Below are 19,356 nucleotides of genomic sequence, written 5' to 3' on the forward strand. Positions count from 1 at the left end.
TAGACATTCTGGGAGAATTCCATGCGCAAGTGATGTACAAAGACAAAAAATGCTCGGCAGATATATTAGTAGCAGAAAAGGGTGCCTCGTTACTTGGATGGGAGGAAAAAAGAAAACTAGGAGTGAGAGTCCAAGCGAGTGCACCAGAACCAGTTTCTATTGCTAAATAGAAGACATGTGGTCCAAAGATTTCCCAGAAGTGTTCACTGAAGAGTTAGGCAAACTCAAACATTTTGAACATCATATCAAGCTCAAGAGAGATGCTATACCAATTGTTGACAAAGTGAGACATGTACCTTTGAATATGAAAAGACAGTTCCCGATGAACTCATGAATAAAGGAGTTATTGAGCCGGTTACTGCCACAGAATGGTTATCACCAGTGGTATTAGTCACCAAAAGCAATGGAAAATTAAGACTATGTGTAGACTTGCAGAGTTTGAACCAGAACATATTAGTAGAGAGACATCCCCTGCCTAATATATCAGGAACTCTAGCCACATTAGGTGAACCTAAGTGGTTTTGTGTAATTTATCTGTCGGAAGCATACCACCAGGTTCCACTCTCTGAGCAGTGTCAACAACTGACAGCTTTCATTACTCCTGAAGGGACTTTCAAATTCAATCGGATGCCATTTGAGATGGCATCGGCGGGATCTGTATTTCAGAAAGTCATGGAGGAAATATTGAAGGGCTTAGATAAAGTAACAGTGTTTCAGGATGATATATTGGTTTTTGTGGAAGATGAGTGTGAGCATAACAGAGTATTGAGAGATGTATTAACCAGACTTAAAGAAGCAGGTTTGACAGTTCAAAGAAATAAGTGCAAGATAGCTGTCAAAGAGGTGGAGTATTTAGGCCATAAAATATCAAAAGATGGTATTTCACCCAAAAGATCATTAATTGAGAGTATCGGTAATGCCCCCCAACCCAAAGATAAGGACCAGTTGCGCTCATGCATGAGTCTGGCAGAATAGTACCACAAATTTGTAAATGGGTTTGCAGTAATATCATCCCCATTGAGAGACTTACTTAAGAAAGGTGTGAAGTAAGTGTGGTCTGAAGAATGCCAGGAGGCTTTTATGTCAATTAAGAAGAGAATTACACAAGCACCATCTCTGGGTGGATTCATTTTGGGCACGAAAACCACATTATCGGTTGATGCCTGTATTCTAGGATTGGGTGCCACACTAGTTCAAAATGATTCCAGAAAGGTTGAACACATAATAGCTTTTGCTTCAAGGCCACTAAGAGGTGCAGAAAGAAATTATTCGGTTATAGAGAGGGAGGCATTGGCTGTGTCATGGGCTATATCACATTTCAAGTTCTTCTTATGGGGTCAGACATTTCAGGTAAGAACGGACCACAAACCATTAGTTCAGTTAATGGGCAGTGTTGATTGGGCCAAAGGATCCCCAAGAATATCCAGGTGGATGGTGGAGTTGAATGGATATAATTTCAAAGTATGCTACATACCTGGTAAAGAAAATGTTGTAGCAGACTGTCTATCCAGGTTGCCGGTGGGAGGTTATGGAGACACTGAAATTACCGGAAATCAGGAGTTCAGCATATCTGAAATTGAGTGTAATGCCATTGACAAAAGTGAATGGGTAAGATAGGAACTGAACTTGACAGAAGATGGACATAAACTCAGAAGGGGAAATAAATTGGTGCCTCCATGAGGTGTTAGATCCCAATTAGTGAAAGTGGCTCATCAAGGGCATTTCGGAATGGGAGGTACAAAAGGTATCTGAGGCAATAATTTTGGTGGCCCAGGATAGACAGTGAAGTAGAGAAAAGTGTCAGAAACTGTGGAGAGTGTGTGAAGAGGGACAATAACAAGACAGTGAGAGAAGTTCCATTGATTCCAGTGAGTGTGCCCAGTGAACCATGGCAGAAGGTAGCTGTTGACTTAGTGGGACCCATTCAAGGTCTTGGTGAAGGTTATAAGTACTTGGTGGTATTGGTGGATTACCATGCAAAATGGATAGAGTGGAAAGCACTCTGTGATGCCACTATGGTAGAAATGATATCATTTTTTGAAGAAGTGTTTTACAGGGAGGGTTTTCCTTCAATGGTAGTCACTGATAACGGTGTCCAGTTTTGCTCAGATAAAATGTTGACATTTCTGAGAAAATGTATTATTAAACATGTGATGACAGCTCTGTATCATCCCAGGACCAATGGCCTAGTAGAAAGGGGCAACAGATTTGTGAAGAATGGGATACAACTGGCTTTAGCCTCAGGATTGGAATGGTCTAAAGTACTTAAAGAATTAGTATGGAACTATTGTACTACACCACATTCGATCACGAAGGTATCTCCATTTATGTCATTGAAGGGCAGACAACCGGGTACAAAACTATGACCAGGTTGGCTAGATATGGCAAAGAGTGCAAATAAAGATTGGGAGAAAATCATGGTACTTATTAGAGAGGCACCGAACGTGTATAAACAAAAGTTTGATGAGGTTAACAAAACCAAGGAAACGAAATGGGAGAAAGGTGACTAAGCTCTAATCAAGAATCCTAGATTGAGTGCTAAGTGTGCAGAGAGCAAATTTCTGGGACTAAAAAAATTGCAGCTGTGAGAGGAAATGTAGTGATACCAGAAGGGGCAGAATGTTGGTCAATGTCGAAATTGGTTAAATGTTTATCCAATATTGAAGAAGGTGGGAATGTGAAGAACAACAATGATACCATAGGTGAGCCTATAAAGAAGAAGAAGAAAGAAGGGGAGCACGGTCTAAAAGAAGGAGCTGTGTGTGATTTTGATGTGAATGTAAATACAGAACTGAGTCTGAGTAGAGTAAGGAATAGAGCAACATGGCTCAAAGATTTCTATGTAGAATGAGATTTTATTAACAATTTCCAAGGGAGGAGATGTGTTATGATTGACATTTATGAATTAATGATAATTCATTTAATTAAAGCAGATGTTAGTTTATTACAATATTCACATGTTATTATAGGTATTTAGATGGTTAAATGCTTGACATGTTGTTAAGCAACATTGTGAGCTCATTAGGTTCTGATTGAGAATGTTTACCTACGTTATGTCATTTTGGAACAAGGCAGAGGCAGTTGAAGTTTTTAACTGGACTGTGCCTGCTGTTGCATACGGTTGTTCTAATAAAAACTTCTTAAACCAGATAAAAGGCGTGGATACTTACTCAACACCTTCCACGAAATAGTATCTTCTCTGTGAAGCACCCAGGCCAAGGTTGTTGGGCAATAGCGCCCTCTGGCCAGATATAGGCTTATGGAAAACATGTAGTGAGACAACCCTCCCCTCCCTGGGATAGATCTAGGCCTATAGGGGAATCAATGCCCAAATGCAAAATGCTAGTGTGGGCCAATTGTTTTTGGTCAATGTTGGCCAGTTCGATGAGTTACTTTACCATGTGGTTAGTAGTTTTGCCCAATGTTATAAAATATTATTTCAAGGGACAATTTGCATCACATTTGATCAAAAACTCCCTCCCTCCCTTCCTTCAGCATTTTGGCCATATCATGTTAAGGATAGGTGTTTTATAATGCTCAGGGCTTCAATGATGTCCAATACCCTGATACTTGTCTTGATTCAGTGGAGCTGCGGCCAGGGGGTAGGATGGGATTTACAGGTGACTGTCTCTCCACAGAGACATTGATACGTTGCACATGGCTGTGTCCTCCTTGTTTGGTTATGGTGATTTTCCTACTGTCTGCATGGCTCCTTGAACCGATCAAGAATTAGTGTTTTCAGGACCACCAACGGTTCGCATCTGTGGGAGTGTGGTGCCGCACCCGGGCCTACTGCTTGGTTGTGGTGGGAGCTGCTGAGTGGGGTTGGTGAAGGAATCTGTTTTAGGGACGTGCATTCATTTGCTTGACCCGGCTTGCTATGCTTTGCTTTTGTCTGGGCTTTGATGATTCGTCTTTGACCGAGAAGTTGGTTCAGTGCTGAATGGTTGTGCAATGTGTGGATAAGGAGGAAGGGGTGTCTGTTCACTGTAGTGGTGTATGGTGATCGTCATGCTTTCTTCTGTGTGTGTATTGCAGAGTGTGAGCCGAGCTGTGGTAAGATTTGTTTCTGGTTTCCATATAATTTGGTATTCTCATATATTGGCGAGGGGTGGGGGGGTGGGTGTTTTTCTTTGATGTTTTTATTCACGGGTTGGTATTTCCACGGACCGGTACGGTCTTAAGGGGGTGTTGGGTGGTTCTTCTTTTCAGTATCTTTTTCAGAAGTGGTGCCTGTTGAAAGGTTACCTTGCAAGTCTGTTGAAATGTCTACCTTTGGAGGTGATTTAAGGGTGGTGTCCCGGAATATCAATAGGGTTAATCCCCTTACAAAGAAGAAGATCCTGACTCATTTACATATCCTGAAGCCGGATATAGTGTTTTACAGGAGACACACCTCACTGAATTGGAGACTTTGAAACTACAGCGCGGAATGGAAGGGAAGGTGTACCGTTCATCGTTCAATTCCCGCTCTAGGGGTATGGCTATTCTGGTTTGCAGGGGCCTGGCGATCCAAGTGCTCTCCTAGCGGAAAGATAAGGAGGGTAGAATGATCAGCATCTCGGTGTGCTTGCGGGGGGTGGTTTTCACTTTGTGCAATATATATGCTGCACCTGTAGACATTGGTTTGTTTTTCAGGGAGATAGCACAGACCTTACAGGATCAGGGATGTAGCAATATCATCCATGGTGGGGATTTCAATGAGGTGCTGGTCCGTTTCTTGGATAGGAGTGATGAGAAGGTGGTGAGGCATGGTGGTCGTCAGGCAGAGGCCTTGACAAATTTGGTTGCTGAGCGTAATTTGACAGGTGCCTGGAGGTTGGATCACCCGGCTGAAAGGGACTATAGTTTCTACTCTAATGCACATTATGCGTACTCGCGGATTGATTTATTGCTGACAGCCGGCTTGGCTACCTCAAACTACACATTAGATTCATTCACATTTCAGATCATGCGCCTATTGAAAATGTTATTTCTCAAAGCTTTGCTAGCCACAGAAGTTCGGTCTGGAAGCTGAACACATTACTAGAAGAGACAGAAGTAGTGGAGAAAATCATTGTTACTCACCGCTCCGTAAACAGGTCAGGAAGATAGATAGATGACCATGAAGACGATATGTACACAGGAATCGATATTCAGACTCCAATTCCAGCTCCCCTGAGTACAAGACTCAGGCTTCCTCAAAAAGGGGCTCTTCTTTACAATGTACCTCTCTGCTGTTTCTATTGGAACAGGCAGAGGTGTCAGTTGAATAAAAGAGCGGGGAAAACACACACCGCCAATACCAATGCTGCAAAGGAATACAAAGATATTAGACAGTGCTGAGAAAACAAGTAAGCAATCAAGCACAGTATTGGACAGGAAATACCTAGGCAGGAATTGGAGTGGAACCCGGGATCGACCTACAAGTAAATAATTAAACCCAAATGAGTGAATTAATCTAACGGATTCTTCCTTTAGAGAGTTTTTAGCCAAAACTACAGACCTGAATTATGGGACTCTCAAGGGTTAACGATTTCCAGGATTGGAGAAAACGACAGGAAAAAATAATAAACAGGTAAGTTAGTACAGGGAAGTACACCCAGGCGGCACGAGGGATGCGCTAGAGCCGGGTTGGTGCAGGAACAGGAGAGTGTCAATATGCACTTTGAAAATAAGTTGGTTGAGTGTTGTAGTTCAATGAATGTCCCAAAATCCAGTAGAGAGGAATACCAACAGAGCAGTAGGTAAATGAGGTACAATAGTCAAAGATGGCGCTGGCAGAAATAGCAGAAAACAAACACAGTTGTTTACCTGAAACACATGCTTCCCAGACGAGGTTTGGAGCAACTGAGGTGTTCCGAGTAACCGCTGACGAATGAGTTGCAAAGACAGCAGGAGCAGAGAAGGACAATCCAAATAACATTCCGCGTCAAATACCAGAAGATCACGACAATGATAAGGACGGAGAGAAGGCAGTCCATGGGCAGTCCGGGTCGATACCGTAGCGGTCTATAAGAAGTGTCAATGGAATAGAAGCCGTAACAATCCAAAAGTTTGAGCGTGGGTCGGAACCAGGAGATCAAGTTGGGATTTTGTGACAAGATTTCACGAAGGAAAACGGATGTAAACGTAAATAGTAAGAAACACTAATTAGCAGCAACAAGCCCTCTGGAAGATGGCAGTTTTAAACCCGTAAGGGGGGCGTGCCTTGTTGTACGTCCTTCACGTACGAGACATGTCAACTGACACGGGTTCCGCCATAGCTTGTACAGGCGCCATGGCAACCTGTATCTGCTCCACAAAGGAGCCTGTGAATGGGACGTACTTCGCAGGGAAGTTTTTGTCTGCCGAAGTGTAACAATGATGATGGAGGCAAATTACTTTGTGGAGGAGAATTATACTGGGGAGGTCTACCCAGGTACGCTTTGGGAGGCATTCAAATGTACAATGAGAGGTCTCTTGATTGATTTTTCGAGCAGTAGGAAGAAGGGCAAGGTGGACCCATAAAAGAAATGGAGCATAGGATTAAGAACCTGGAGCAGGAGGTGATGATGTCGACGGATGAAGGGAAGAAGAGAGCATTGCACCAGCTTAAATGCGCGCACCCAAGTGGACCAAGTGGCTGGCTGTTTGGCTGGCGACTCTGTGCTTTGCTGATTACAGCCGCTCCAGCGTGTGCCGTCGGCGTGAGGAAGACGCCGTTTATCTTATTTGTGGAAACCTGTGCCTTTAACGGAGCCCGCTCGCAAGCCCCGCCCACACCTCCTGACAGCCTACATCAGGTCCCGTGCCTGCGCAACCGCACGCGCACCCAAGTGGACCAAGTGGCTGGCTGTTTGGCTGGCGACTCTGTGCTTTGCTGATTACAGCCGCTCCAGCATGTGCCGTCGGCGAGAGGAAGACGCTGTTTATCTTATTTGTGGAAACCTGTTCCTTTAACGGAGCCCGCTCGCAAGCCCCCCCCACCTCCTGACAGCCTACATCAGGTCCTGTGCCTCCGCACCCGCACGCGCACCCAAGTGTACCAAGTGGCTGGCTGTTTGGCTGGCGACTCTGTGCTTTGGTGATTACAGCCGCTCCAGCATGTGACGTCAGCGAGATGAAGACGTCGTTTATCTTATTTGTGCAAACCTGTGCCTGTGAGTGGTGTTCAGGAGCTCTTACCTGCGCTCTCATTGAGGACATTGTGGACATTACATTTGGTTTACGTTTGGTTGCGTTGCTTACGCTTCTCTCTCTATCTTCTCTAGTTAACGGAGCCCGCTCGCAAGCCCCGCCTCCACCTCCTGACAGCCTACATCAGGTCCCGTGCCTGCGCACCCGCGCGCGCACCCAAGTGGACCAAGTGGCTGGCTGTTTGGCTGTTCAGCTGGCGGCGGCTGCGGTGCTGCGGTGTGTTGTCTTTATTTTTTTCATCTTTGTTAATAGGGGAGCCGCTACTTTGTGGCTTCAAGTGTAACTATGAGGAAACTTAAAATACCGCAGATGCATAAAGAAGCGGGCGCCGACTTTTTCTCAGCAGTGAGCACAAGACGAGCTAGTCTTGCCCGTGCTGCTGCCTTACCTTTGCCCGAAGTTAACTATGAGGATGTTGAATTGTTGCAGTGTGCACATGAGTGCTCCCTGTTGGGTAAACAGAATGGGGAGACCATAGACTCCTCTCAGCCATTATTTGGGGATGAGGAGATATCTAATACTATGGGTGATAAAACCAAGGCTTTGGGTTCTGGCATTAACTCTGAGCTGCAGATACCTGATAATGACAACGTTTTTCCTAGTGATTTTAACTATGATCCAAGCCATGCTCTGAAATCCGCTACAAATATGCCTGACACATCGGCATCTGATTTCTCTATGATGATGAGTCTCATACTTACTTACTTACTTACGAAATCTATTGGGGATTTAGTCTCTGAAATGTCTTTGCTTCCAGGTAAATTATCTGATTCATTGAGTAAAATTATGACGATAAGGCTGGATGACAATCTCAGGCCGAATGCTGTTAGCTCTGGTCCTATAAAGTCTCTCTCTGTTCAGTCAGTAGATGAGATTATTGTTATACCTGCTACTCAGGATTCTGCTGTGGGGATCGGCATGGGTAGTACCAAGTCTGATTCCGCGGATAAAGCTCAATCTGAGCAGGTGGGGAATGTTCCCGGAAAAGATAGAGGAGCGGGGTATAAATGATTCCAAACTCTCTAAAAGACAGGGGAAAAAGTTGGCCAAATTGAAGAAAAAAAATAATAATGGTTATAAGCAAGGAGGGCAGATGAAGTCTTCTAGAAAATTCCTCAGAGATCTCACTTACGAAGAGGTTGCTGAGGTACAACTAGTCGGTGTAGAGAAAAAATTGCAAAGCAATAAGTTTGTAGGAATGAAAGACCAACCTTTAAAAAAAAGTAGAGGTATTGATCAATTCACACAGAGTTCCTATTCTGAAGGGGACCATCTACTTTGTGATATTCTGAAAAAGAAAAACCACCAAGATGATCTATATGAGATCTTTAATGCTGCCTTGCCATATGTATCCTCGGTGGAATCACAAAGTCCTTTAGAGGGCGAAGATATTATTCTGGCTAACGAAAAAGGGTCTGTCATGCTTGAAACAAAGACTAGTAAGGAAGGTGTACTCAGTCATGAGTCAATCCCAGTGAGGAATCATGTAGGTATTTCGATTAATACTTGAATGGGTAATTACGATTGGAAAATCGTATCGGGTGAAATATCTAATGACATAAATACTGAAGCAAAAGAGAGAGAAACCGCTGTTAATCCTGTAAAGTCTGTCAGACATGTCTCCAATATGAGTAATGAGAGGGATACCAAACAGATTGTGAATAATGACGTCTTCTATGAATCCTTAATAAAAAACACTCAAGGAAAAACACTCTAAATACCTGTCTAATATGCTGGCAGGACAATCACTGGGTACAAATGATGTTGGAAGCTATGAGGAATACTGTGCTGATCGGGGTGAGGGGAGGTCTGGAATGATTAATCCTAGTGTTCAAGAAAAGGGTATCGAACAGCCACTGGATTGCCCGATGCTTGACCTAAAAGAGCCCGTAAGGCCGGAGCTACCGGGGCTTGTTCTGACAACACTTTTTAATGACCCTACTATGCCCTCACTAAATAGGCCATTCATACTATCTTTATTGGGTCAAATTCCTGATCTTAGCCTGATCACTTCTGCCGACATTGACTTAGTTGACTACATACATAGACAACGTCTCGATTACGTTTGTCTAGTTATTCCATCACCTTTGGTTAGAAATCTTCTCCTGAAAGAGGCAGAACAGCTTCAACGAAGAGGCTATGACATCTTTGAATACGTATATACTCAACCATTGGTAAAACAGTCGCTCCTAACCAATAGTGGTCAAGCGAAGGGATTGTACCATAATATCGTGGTGGGGGGTTCTGTGCCTGTAAATGAGAAGTCGGATACACAAGATTGGAGGTGGCTTGCCCTGACCCTACGCAAATCTATTGACACTCTTAAAAAACTGGCAAAGCCCCTTTAGTAACCGAAAAAATAATCTCGAAAATACTAAGCTGGAATTCACGAGGATCTTCTCATCTGCTGCACAATTCCAGCCTTATGAACGATCTAGCCCGATATGAGTTTGTCTGCATTCAAGAAACCTGGTGTAGGGCTCACCTATGTTGGGAGGGTTTCACGGTATCGTCACTAACCGCAAAAGGGGGCAGGCGTGGTAGACCCAAAGGTGGTCTTATAACGGCAGTGAAAAATGTCATTGACCCTAGAATCACGGGTGAATGGGCTTTTTCGGACCACATTTTAGTGGTGGCCTGCATATTAAAGTTTAAAGCGGTGGATACTGCATTTCTGTTAGTGAATATATATTGGAACCATGCAGATTACTCTGATAATCAATTAAGGTTGGAACTGTGGAATTTGGGTTCATTACTTGAAACCTGGTTGGTTGCTAATCCTGGGGGACACATTGTGATTGTTGGCGACCTAAATGCTGATATTCCCGCTGATTCTCCTCTTGGTGACCTGTATACTGGTAACCATGAGACCGTATTACCAGCAGTTGACAACCCCAAGGGTCAAGGTAGAATCTGGTCGCATTTTATTGAGATCTGGGGATTGGTAGTTGTGGCTAATCCTCTTCCTACTTGGAAAGCGCGAGGTTACAAATCCACTATTGATTATATTATTTGCTCGGTGGGTGTGTTCAACTGTACTCGAAGGCTGGACATCATTGATACTAATCTCAGTGACCACTGTATGCTCTCTTTTGAATTTGTCACTGTGGGTCACTTAAAATCAAAAATGATGTATAATCATCCCTTGGAAATTAATCATGCGAGGAATAGAATTAAATGGACTGAGAAAAAAAACTGCTCATTCACTGCCACCATGATTAGAGATTATGAGACCTTTTCTGATAATCAACGGGTCGATACATATTCGGCTGTTAAATTTACAGACTATATTACTAGTTCTCTTAGAAAAATTCAGGATTCCTTTGGCAAGAAGAATATAGGCAATAATTTTACGACCCATTATTTTGATAGGGCAGTGAAGGACAGGAAGTGTCGGATGAGGAAAGAGATCAGACAGGCTTGGAAAGTGGGGTATAATATTACTGATACTGTGGCCATGGTAAAGAAAATAAAGCAAAAATATAAAAATTGGTCCATCCAACATCGCATGGTTAAATATCAGAGTGATGGTGAAATTATGTTAAACTCCCTACGAGGACATAACTCCAGCAATTTCTGGAATTTAATTAACAACCTTGAGAAACCTCAGAAAGAGTCACTTCTCAATCCTATTAACGAATCTACTTGGCTGGGACATTTTGCCGATCTATATCACAATAAAAATCATGATGTAAAAGATGCACTGAATTGTGGATCCCAATGGCTCTTGAAATTTAGTACGAGGGACATTGTTGATTTAATATCTAAATCTAAAAATTCGGGTGCGCTTGGGCCGAACAACCTTTCCAATAAAATTTTCAAACGTGAACCTCTGATATGGGCAAAAATAATCTCTAGTTTGTTCAATAATATACTATTGACCATAGTTATTCCTCTGTCATGGAGGGTTTCTATTATTATCCCAATTTTTAAGAAGGGTTCCCGACAATGTCCCCTAAGCTATAGGCCAATTGCCATTTCGGATCCAGAATCCAAATTGTTTGCTTCAGTTGTATTGAAGGAAATTCACAAGTGGATGCTTGAAGGAAAAATTCTCGATATTAGACAAATCGGCTTTAGAAAAAATATGGGAACCGAATGTGGAGGGATGATACTTAGCTGCCTGCGTGCTGAAGCAATGAAGAAGGGTGCTTTACCTATCTTTGTTGCGTCCATGGACTTAAGCTCCGCTTTTGATTTGGTGGACAGGATGACTCTCTGGCAGAGACTGAGAACATTAAATATGCCTCCGATTCTGCTAGATATAGTCAGGGCTATATACTCAGATACAGAAATAAGGGTAAGATTGGATGCTGAGGGTACTCTTTCTAATACACTGACTGTACACAACGGTCTCCGTGAGGGCTGTAGTTTGGCACCCACAATATTCAACCTTTACGTGAGTGGTGCGAATACCGCCCTGTCAAATAAAGGCCTTGTAGCTCCCAAAATACAGAACATCCGTTTAGCATGGCTAGCTTATGCTGATGACTTCCTCCTTATCGATAACACAAAGATCGGTCTTCAAAGATTGCTTAAAGCCTTTGAAGAATTTATTTCTTCTTTAATGCTGAAGATTAACTCGGCTAAACAGTGATAGTTCGTTTGGGCAACAGAAATAAGAAGCTGGACTCGCTTACCTGGTCATGTGGTAACTCCCGTCTTAGAGCCCAGCCTGTGTTTAAATATTTAGGTTTTGTTATATCAGGGTCCAATTTAAGATCAGTATTTAGAACTCAACTTAGATTCAAGGCGGACATTGCAATCCGTCAAATGAGAGTAATCGATTCCAGATATGGCAGATTCACAATGAGTCCTCTGAGAGAATTCTACGCGAAAAAGGTCATCCCTAGATTAATCTATGGGGCGGAATTACAGTCTCTAAAATACGAGGGGGATTGGTTGTCCACAGAGAGTTACATTTTTAAATCTGTTTTGTATCTTTTACCTAAATCAATCCCTTTTGAGTTAATTCTGTATGAATTTGGTCTAAACTCTTTATTGGCTTACGTAACTTGTAAAAGACTAAAGCTGTGGAGGAAATGCATGTCTAGTGAAATGAATACACTCTACTGTTGTGTATGTCAGGACATTGGTAACCCTTTTATACAAGAGCTGAATGCCGAAACTACAAAGACTCTGAAATCTCTAGGTATGTCAGTAACTTCTCTTAAGAATAAACCCACACGGGTGAAGGAAAGTGTGATGGGGTTTGATTGGTTACATACAAAAAATAAAATCTTGGACTCTAAACTCTATCATCAAGTATGTGCGTTGAATAAATGGTTGCCAGTCATGGAACAGTATTTAGCCAAATATCCTAGTAAACGAATAAGAAATGATTTTATGCGTTTTAGATTTAATGTCATTGCTACAAACCAGGTTAATTCCATTAGATCGACTGTGAAAGGGTCTTGGAACTGGTGTAGATTCTGCTGTGTAGAGGGGACGGTTGCGAATCTACAACATATCTTGCTGGTGTGTCCGGCACTCAAGGCCAAAAGACTTCTATATTTCGGTCAATATGTTTCGAATACTGCTAATGTGGATAGGGATTTCATCTGGTATAGAATGCTCCATTGTAGTAAAGGCAATTTAAACATTAGGATTGCAACGTTTTTGAGAAATGTTTGTGATCTCTTTTAAAGGGTATCGACTGTATTTAATGGGAGAGAATGTTAATCCTATTTGGTGACCTCTTTTTTCTGCTGTTTTTTTTTTCTCCTTCTCTGAAATTTTGGTCAATATTTTTTTTTTTCTTTTTTTATTTGTACTTGCTCTTTGTATTTGATTCTGTATTTCATCTTCTGTGATTGGTACTTATTTTATGTCAAAGTTGTGCAAATACGTTTGAGAAAGTGTGTTCTTTTAAATATTTTGTAAGGTTTATATAAACCATAACAAATAAATAAATAAATAAATATAATAAATTAGTGTCCGAAAGGGCAGAATATGTGCTATTTTGCACCATGTAATTTTACAGAATAATGCCAATCTCTGGCTTTGAACTATTAAGGGACATGTACAAGGCCTCGAATGCTCTTGGGATTCTCCCGAGAACGATGCATCACGTGACAGTCTCGTTGATTCTGAAGAAAGATAAGGCTCAGACTTTACCTGCAAATTAGCCAGAGTTACTTGTATGCTGTGTTGAGGAGAGAGGGCTTCATGAGATGGGTCATATTGCTATGCACTAGTCCTATTGCGGATGTGTCCACTAATGGGATACGTTCGAAACCCTTCAACCTGGAATGAGGGACTCGACAGGGTTGTCCTCTACCACCTTTGTTATTTGTGATTGCAATTGAACCCCTGGCCTCGAGTATCAGGCAGGATGAGAGGATAACCAGGGTCGGTTATGGATGGATAATACAGAAACTTTGGCTATATGCAGATGACTTACTATTGCTGTTAAGTGATCTAGACCACTCGTTGCCGGCTTTAATGGAAAGGATTATTGAGTTCACTGCGTGTTCAGGTTATAAGATTAACTGGTCAAAGTCACAGGCGTTACCTGTATCGCTATTGCTGCCGGAAGGATGCATTAGTGGATTTGGGTTCCAAGTGGTGCCCTGAAAGAATAAAGTACTTTGGGGTCTGGCTGACCTGCAGGTTGGACCAGATTAAGTTGGAGAATATGGGGAGGCTAGTATCAGGTCTAAAATCAGATCTGGAGAGGTGGAAGTTGTTGAAGTTGTCACTCTGGGGGAAAATAAACGCACTGAAGATGACCTCTGCACCTAAGATTACATATATCATTAGTGTACTGCCTTTTCCCGTAGGGAGGAAGTGGTGGTTGGATATCGATGCTCTGTTACAGCGTTTTCTGTGGGACGACAAGCCATGGAAAATGAAGCTCTGGACACTTCAGCTACCGTTTGAAAGAGGTGGCTTGGGTGTCCCTAACTTCCAGGCCTACCATCTAGCTTTCACTGTGAGGCATTTGGCACCGTTCTTGGATTCAGAACCGGACGAGTGGACTAGGGCAGAGGCTAGCATGTGTGGACCATTGACACCTCAGGCTCAACTTTCTACCAACTCTATGCAGCCTTTTGTTTCGTCATTGTTAACAGCGTCATCAGTGAAAGGCAATTCTGCTTTTCTGAAAGAGTGGTCTACAGGACTGTCTGCGGAGATGACTGAGGTGTGATGGGCGAATGTCTACAGGAATGTGGTTTTGTCTTCTATCAGCCTTGGAGAGAGGTCAAGGCAAGTTCAGATTCTGAACAGGGTGTATTAGACGCCGGAACGTCTGCTTAAGCATGGGATGTCTGAAACTGATACATGTTGGGGATGTTGACATAGGACACGCATGCATTAGAACACATCCTCTGGGAATGCAATAAAGTGAGAGGCTTCTGGGCTCGGCTGTCTTTGATTTCCAACAAGGTGCTGAGAACTTCATTTGATTATGATTTTGATACCCTGATATTGGGAGATGATCAGCTTGTTGGCAGTTTTAGTTGTGCACAAATAAAGTAGTTCTTTAGAGGTTCACTGATGGCAAATTAACTGATCCCGAGACACTGGAAGTCGACGGGTTGCCCTGAGGAGAGCACCTGGTTGGATGAAATTGATAAGCTTTTGCAAATGGAGAGTGCTATCTACAGGCATCAAAAGAAATAATATAAGTTGTTTGAGGACAGTTGGAGCAGATTCCTGGAACTGTATTAATCTATGTGACACTGTCTGGGAGGGTGGGGGTGGGTGGTTTTCTGCAATTGTAATGTTAAAATGTATACATTGTTAATAAAAAAAAGAATAAAAAACTCCTCCTTGGGTACTAGTCAAACAGTCTGTCACTAAAGGAATAAATTGCCATTTGCAACTGTGGGTTACTTTTTAATTGGTACCAGGGACAATTTTAAACCCCAGTCCAACCATGGATAGATGTGGGGCGGAGCCATGGGGAGGGGGGACAGGGCCAGGGTATTGCCCCAGGCCAGGCCATGCAACTCAGTATCTCTTCATAGAACCTTTAATCTCGGGAGGATAGCTCAGCAGCAACGTGCTCGCCTTGAAAGCAAGACGACACAGAGCAACACAGGTTCGAACCCCGGGTCCGTGCTTAGAAACCTCTGGGTATTAAGCGCGTTATAAATAACCAATCATATCATATCAAATATCATATAAACCCAAGCCTGATAATTTCCATAAAAGAAAACAGCATTGTGGGAACATTGGAATGTCACAATTTAAAATTTGAAACATGTCTGTTAGTGATTCATCAAGAAACCATTTTCATTGAGTAATGGAAGTTGGACATTTTATTAGTCACAATACTCACCCTAACAAAACGTGGTCTACAAATTGCAAGAGATAGGGCCTCATTACACGTTGTGCGGTAAAAATCGCATTACCCGCATGACAGTATTAACGTCTCCGCCCTCGCAAGAGGGTGATAATAGCGTACCATTACAAGTACGCGGACACGAGCATAGCGCCATGCCAGTAATGACCCCACCGCCATGCCGCTAAAGTCCCCAAAAAGTCCCTTACCGGCTTCGACGAAAGTGCAGATAGCACCTCCGCCCTCACGCTACATGCAAATAGCGGCCACCGCTATTAGTGGTGACCGTTAAATAGCGGAACCGGAAATAGCGTCATCGCACAGGAACGGGAAAGAGCACGGAGGCCATCTTTAAAAACACAATCCATTGCCATCCTCTGCCCCCTGAAAGTCAGTGCTGTGGAAACCACCACCTGCAATGTGCGTGAGTGCAGAAAGCGGTGGGATGATCTCCAACTACGGGTTAGAAGCATCCTATCAGCAAACCACAACATTGCCACATCAGGTGGATCTGATTCCCCTATAAAATTGAAGGAATGGGAAGAGACCTGTGCCAACCTCATTGGAGTGGAATCCATAGAGGGAGTCGGGACGATGGAGCATGGCGTGGCAACCACTTCAGATGGAGGTGAGTGTACACATGAAAGTATGCAATGTGAATCTACTATTCCCCCCAAATGTGAGGCCAGAATCACCTCATGAATGGCCAAACATCCACAGATGCATACAACCCTGGCTATGTCAGTGTCAAACCCAAACACACACACATGCACACATCACCAGAGACAACTGTCACACACAACCATGCATGGATGAGCCACTGAACTGACACATCACCTTCATCCTTAACAATGAAGTCAAAATGCCCACAACTGCATTATTCATGTATACTGCATTAAGTACATATAACCGTAACCAATGCCATCCCCCTCTTTGTCCCCGAAAGGCTCACATACAGACAGTGAGGATGCTGGCACTGCATCTCAGGCACCCCCTGCGAGTAAAAAATCAAGGGCACAGGACACAGAGGACACCCCCACGACATCAAGTGGCAAAGGTAGAAGGGTCCACATGCAGAGTGGCAAACATCGGCGGAGCGCCACTGCCAAGATGCAAGTGACCACACCACCAACAACTGCTCCACCTCCGGAGGTGAACCCACCACCACCGATCCCAGCCATGGAGGGCCCACCCTCAGCTGCAACTAGTTCCGCAGGAGAAGCGGCAGCCACTGCACCACTCTCAGATGTGGAGGATACAACAACATCCCTCTGCACACCCCAACCCCCCCTGGAACCCGCAAGGCATCACCACAGCAGACACCTGGGTCTAGTGTCACTGGCGAGGACAACATGGGAGGTTTTAGTAGCCCTCCGGTGGCTTCACCTTTTGACCTGGTTGCATCAGAGGGCACAGCAGCCACACCACCAGAACGCAAAACTGCCCTCGACCTGGCCAGTATCAGCCAGCGGCAACAGGAAATAACTGTGCTGGTTGGGCAGCATGTGGAGGAGGCTGCCCGTCTCAGGGCGGAGATTGCGGAGACAGCGAAGGCACTCCAGGGAGGGGATGAAGGCCTGTACAGACAGGCTGTGTGGGGAGGTTGTCCGACTTAGGGAGATCCTCACACGGATAGCGGACGCAATGGACCGCCAGTTCCCACCACCACCTGGACAGTCAGCCACTTCCTCATCCGCCAGTTCGAGGCAGACAAGCCCCCTCCGCCGCTCCTCACGCACCACCAGGCGCACGTCTAGGCAGCCTCCCAATGCTGGTGGTGGCAATGGCGAATAGGGAGTGCATCGTCAAGCTTCCGTGTGTATGGCTGGACGAAAACATTGTGGCAGACACATGAGGTACTGTTGTGGGGGGTGGGGGGAAGGGTGTTTTTGCACTGTTGTGGGGGGTGGGGGAAGGGTGTTTTTGGACTGTTGTGGTGGGCGGGGGGAAGGGTGTTTTTGCACTGTTGTGGGGGGTGAGGGAAGGGTGGTGGGATGTTTGGGGACATGCACTTTTACATCTTTACATTTCTCAATACACTGGGGTTTGATCTATACACAGGCTTGGACTTCTTCATTGTGTATGTGTGTTTTATTGGCGACAGGGTCCATTGTGTGCTTCCAAACAGACACCAGTGCATAACTGCCCATATCCATTCCCACAAAAAGAAAAATTGTAACTCAGAATATTTGGTTGATCAGATGCTGTCTCAAAGCACGTCCCTCCTGGCCATCCCATCTTGCATGACCTGCATCCCCGTCAACTCCGTCCTCATCACCATCATCATCCTCAGCAGGTGCTTCTATTTCTAAGTCCGGGGGCAGTGGCACATTCCGTCTGATACACATATTGTGCAGCATGACACATGCCATGGTGATCTTGGCCACCTTCTCATGGCCATACAGGAGAGCTCCACCAGACCTGCTAATGCACCTAAACTGTGTCTTCAAATGGCCAAAAGTCTGCTCGATCACGATGCGGGTACGGGTATGTGCACGATTGTAGTCCTCTTCGTGCCTGTTCTGTGGGTTCCGTACAGTGGTAAGCAGCCACCTCTTCAGGGGATAGCCGGCATCACCTGTATGGGGGGACGAATGGGGTCTGGTTAATGTTCACCTCAAGAGCGGCCTGTTCATATCACACAAATTGACTTTGCATTGTGATTGTAGTCCACAATTGGCAGCATGCATGCAGACGGTCTGTGTGACTGCAATGTGCAAAGTTGAGCTCGACCATGCAAGTGAACATGCCCCATTAATGCCTCCTAAAGTAATTGACATGTCCTGGGTGAGGCCAGGTCTTACATGTCCTTGGGCCCAGGCAGAATTGTTACCACACTGCTAGTGTAGTGCCATTCATACATTTATGTTGCCATGCTGAGAGGCGTCACTTCAGTGGTGCTATAGGTGCGTGGTACAATGCCATGTGTAGGGGTGATCCCTTTGCATGCACTCAAGGGCACATTGCATTATTGTGGTTGTGCAGCGCTGATTCTGTATGACAGTCTGGATGGCATGTAGGAGATTTGTGTATTTTGTGGTGTTGAATGTTGTGCAATGTGGATGTGGATGGTTGCTTAATGTTTCTAGGCCTAGATTTTTCGCTATGTTGTGTAGCTTATACTTGCATGTGGGTCCATCTCAGGTAGATTGCGGCCTTCCTAGATGGACACGGGCCTACATGTGTATGTCCATTTGTCCTACGGACGACAAGCTACACCCACCCAGTTGGAGTATGTATCCCCCCCTTCACACTGCCATGTGCTTGCCCTGCTACTCACCAAGTAGTCATGAACGTTGTCCGGCTTGTCGCTCCATGTAGCATGGGATGGTTGAGTTCCGCAGGACCATGGAATCATGGGTTGATCCGGGGAAACGGGCACAACAATGTGTGATTATCTTGTTGGCGTCACATACCATTTGGACATTGATGGAGTGGAATTGCTTCCTGTTTCGGTAGACAACTTCATTGTGATGTGGGACCACCAATTCCACATGGGTACAGTCGATGGACCCAATGCAACTTAGGATGCCTGCCAGTCCATAGAAGCCAACTTTGGTGTTTGCAATCTCCTGGGCAGTCCGTGGCATGAATATGTGTTCAGGTGCATGCCTCAGGAGGGCATTGAGTACCTGATTCAGCGTGCGTGAGAATACTGGTTGTGAGATGCCATGCATGTGCCCCACTGTATGCTGGTAGGTGCCTGTGGCCAGGAAGTGGAGCACGGTCACCACCTTTAGTAGAGGGGGGATGGCAGTTCTGATGTCTATGAGGCTCACGATGTCGTCATGTATCATGACCATGATGCTGGTGTCCCGGTCCAGAAGGTACAGGGTATGTATCTGCTCAGGGGTTAGGTTAAATGGCTCTGATCCTGGGGATTGGTGGCTGCCTCTGTGGTATGACTA

The sequence above is a fragment of the Ambystoma mexicanum genome, chromosome 3q (assembly GCF_040938575.1).
Source record: "Ambystoma mexicanum isolate Mex_15411 chromosome 3q, UKY_AmexF1_1, whole genome shotgun sequence".
NCBI classification, from domain to species: Eukaryota; Metazoa; Chordata; class Amphibia; order Caudata; family Ambystomatidae; genus Ambystoma; species Ambystoma mexicanum.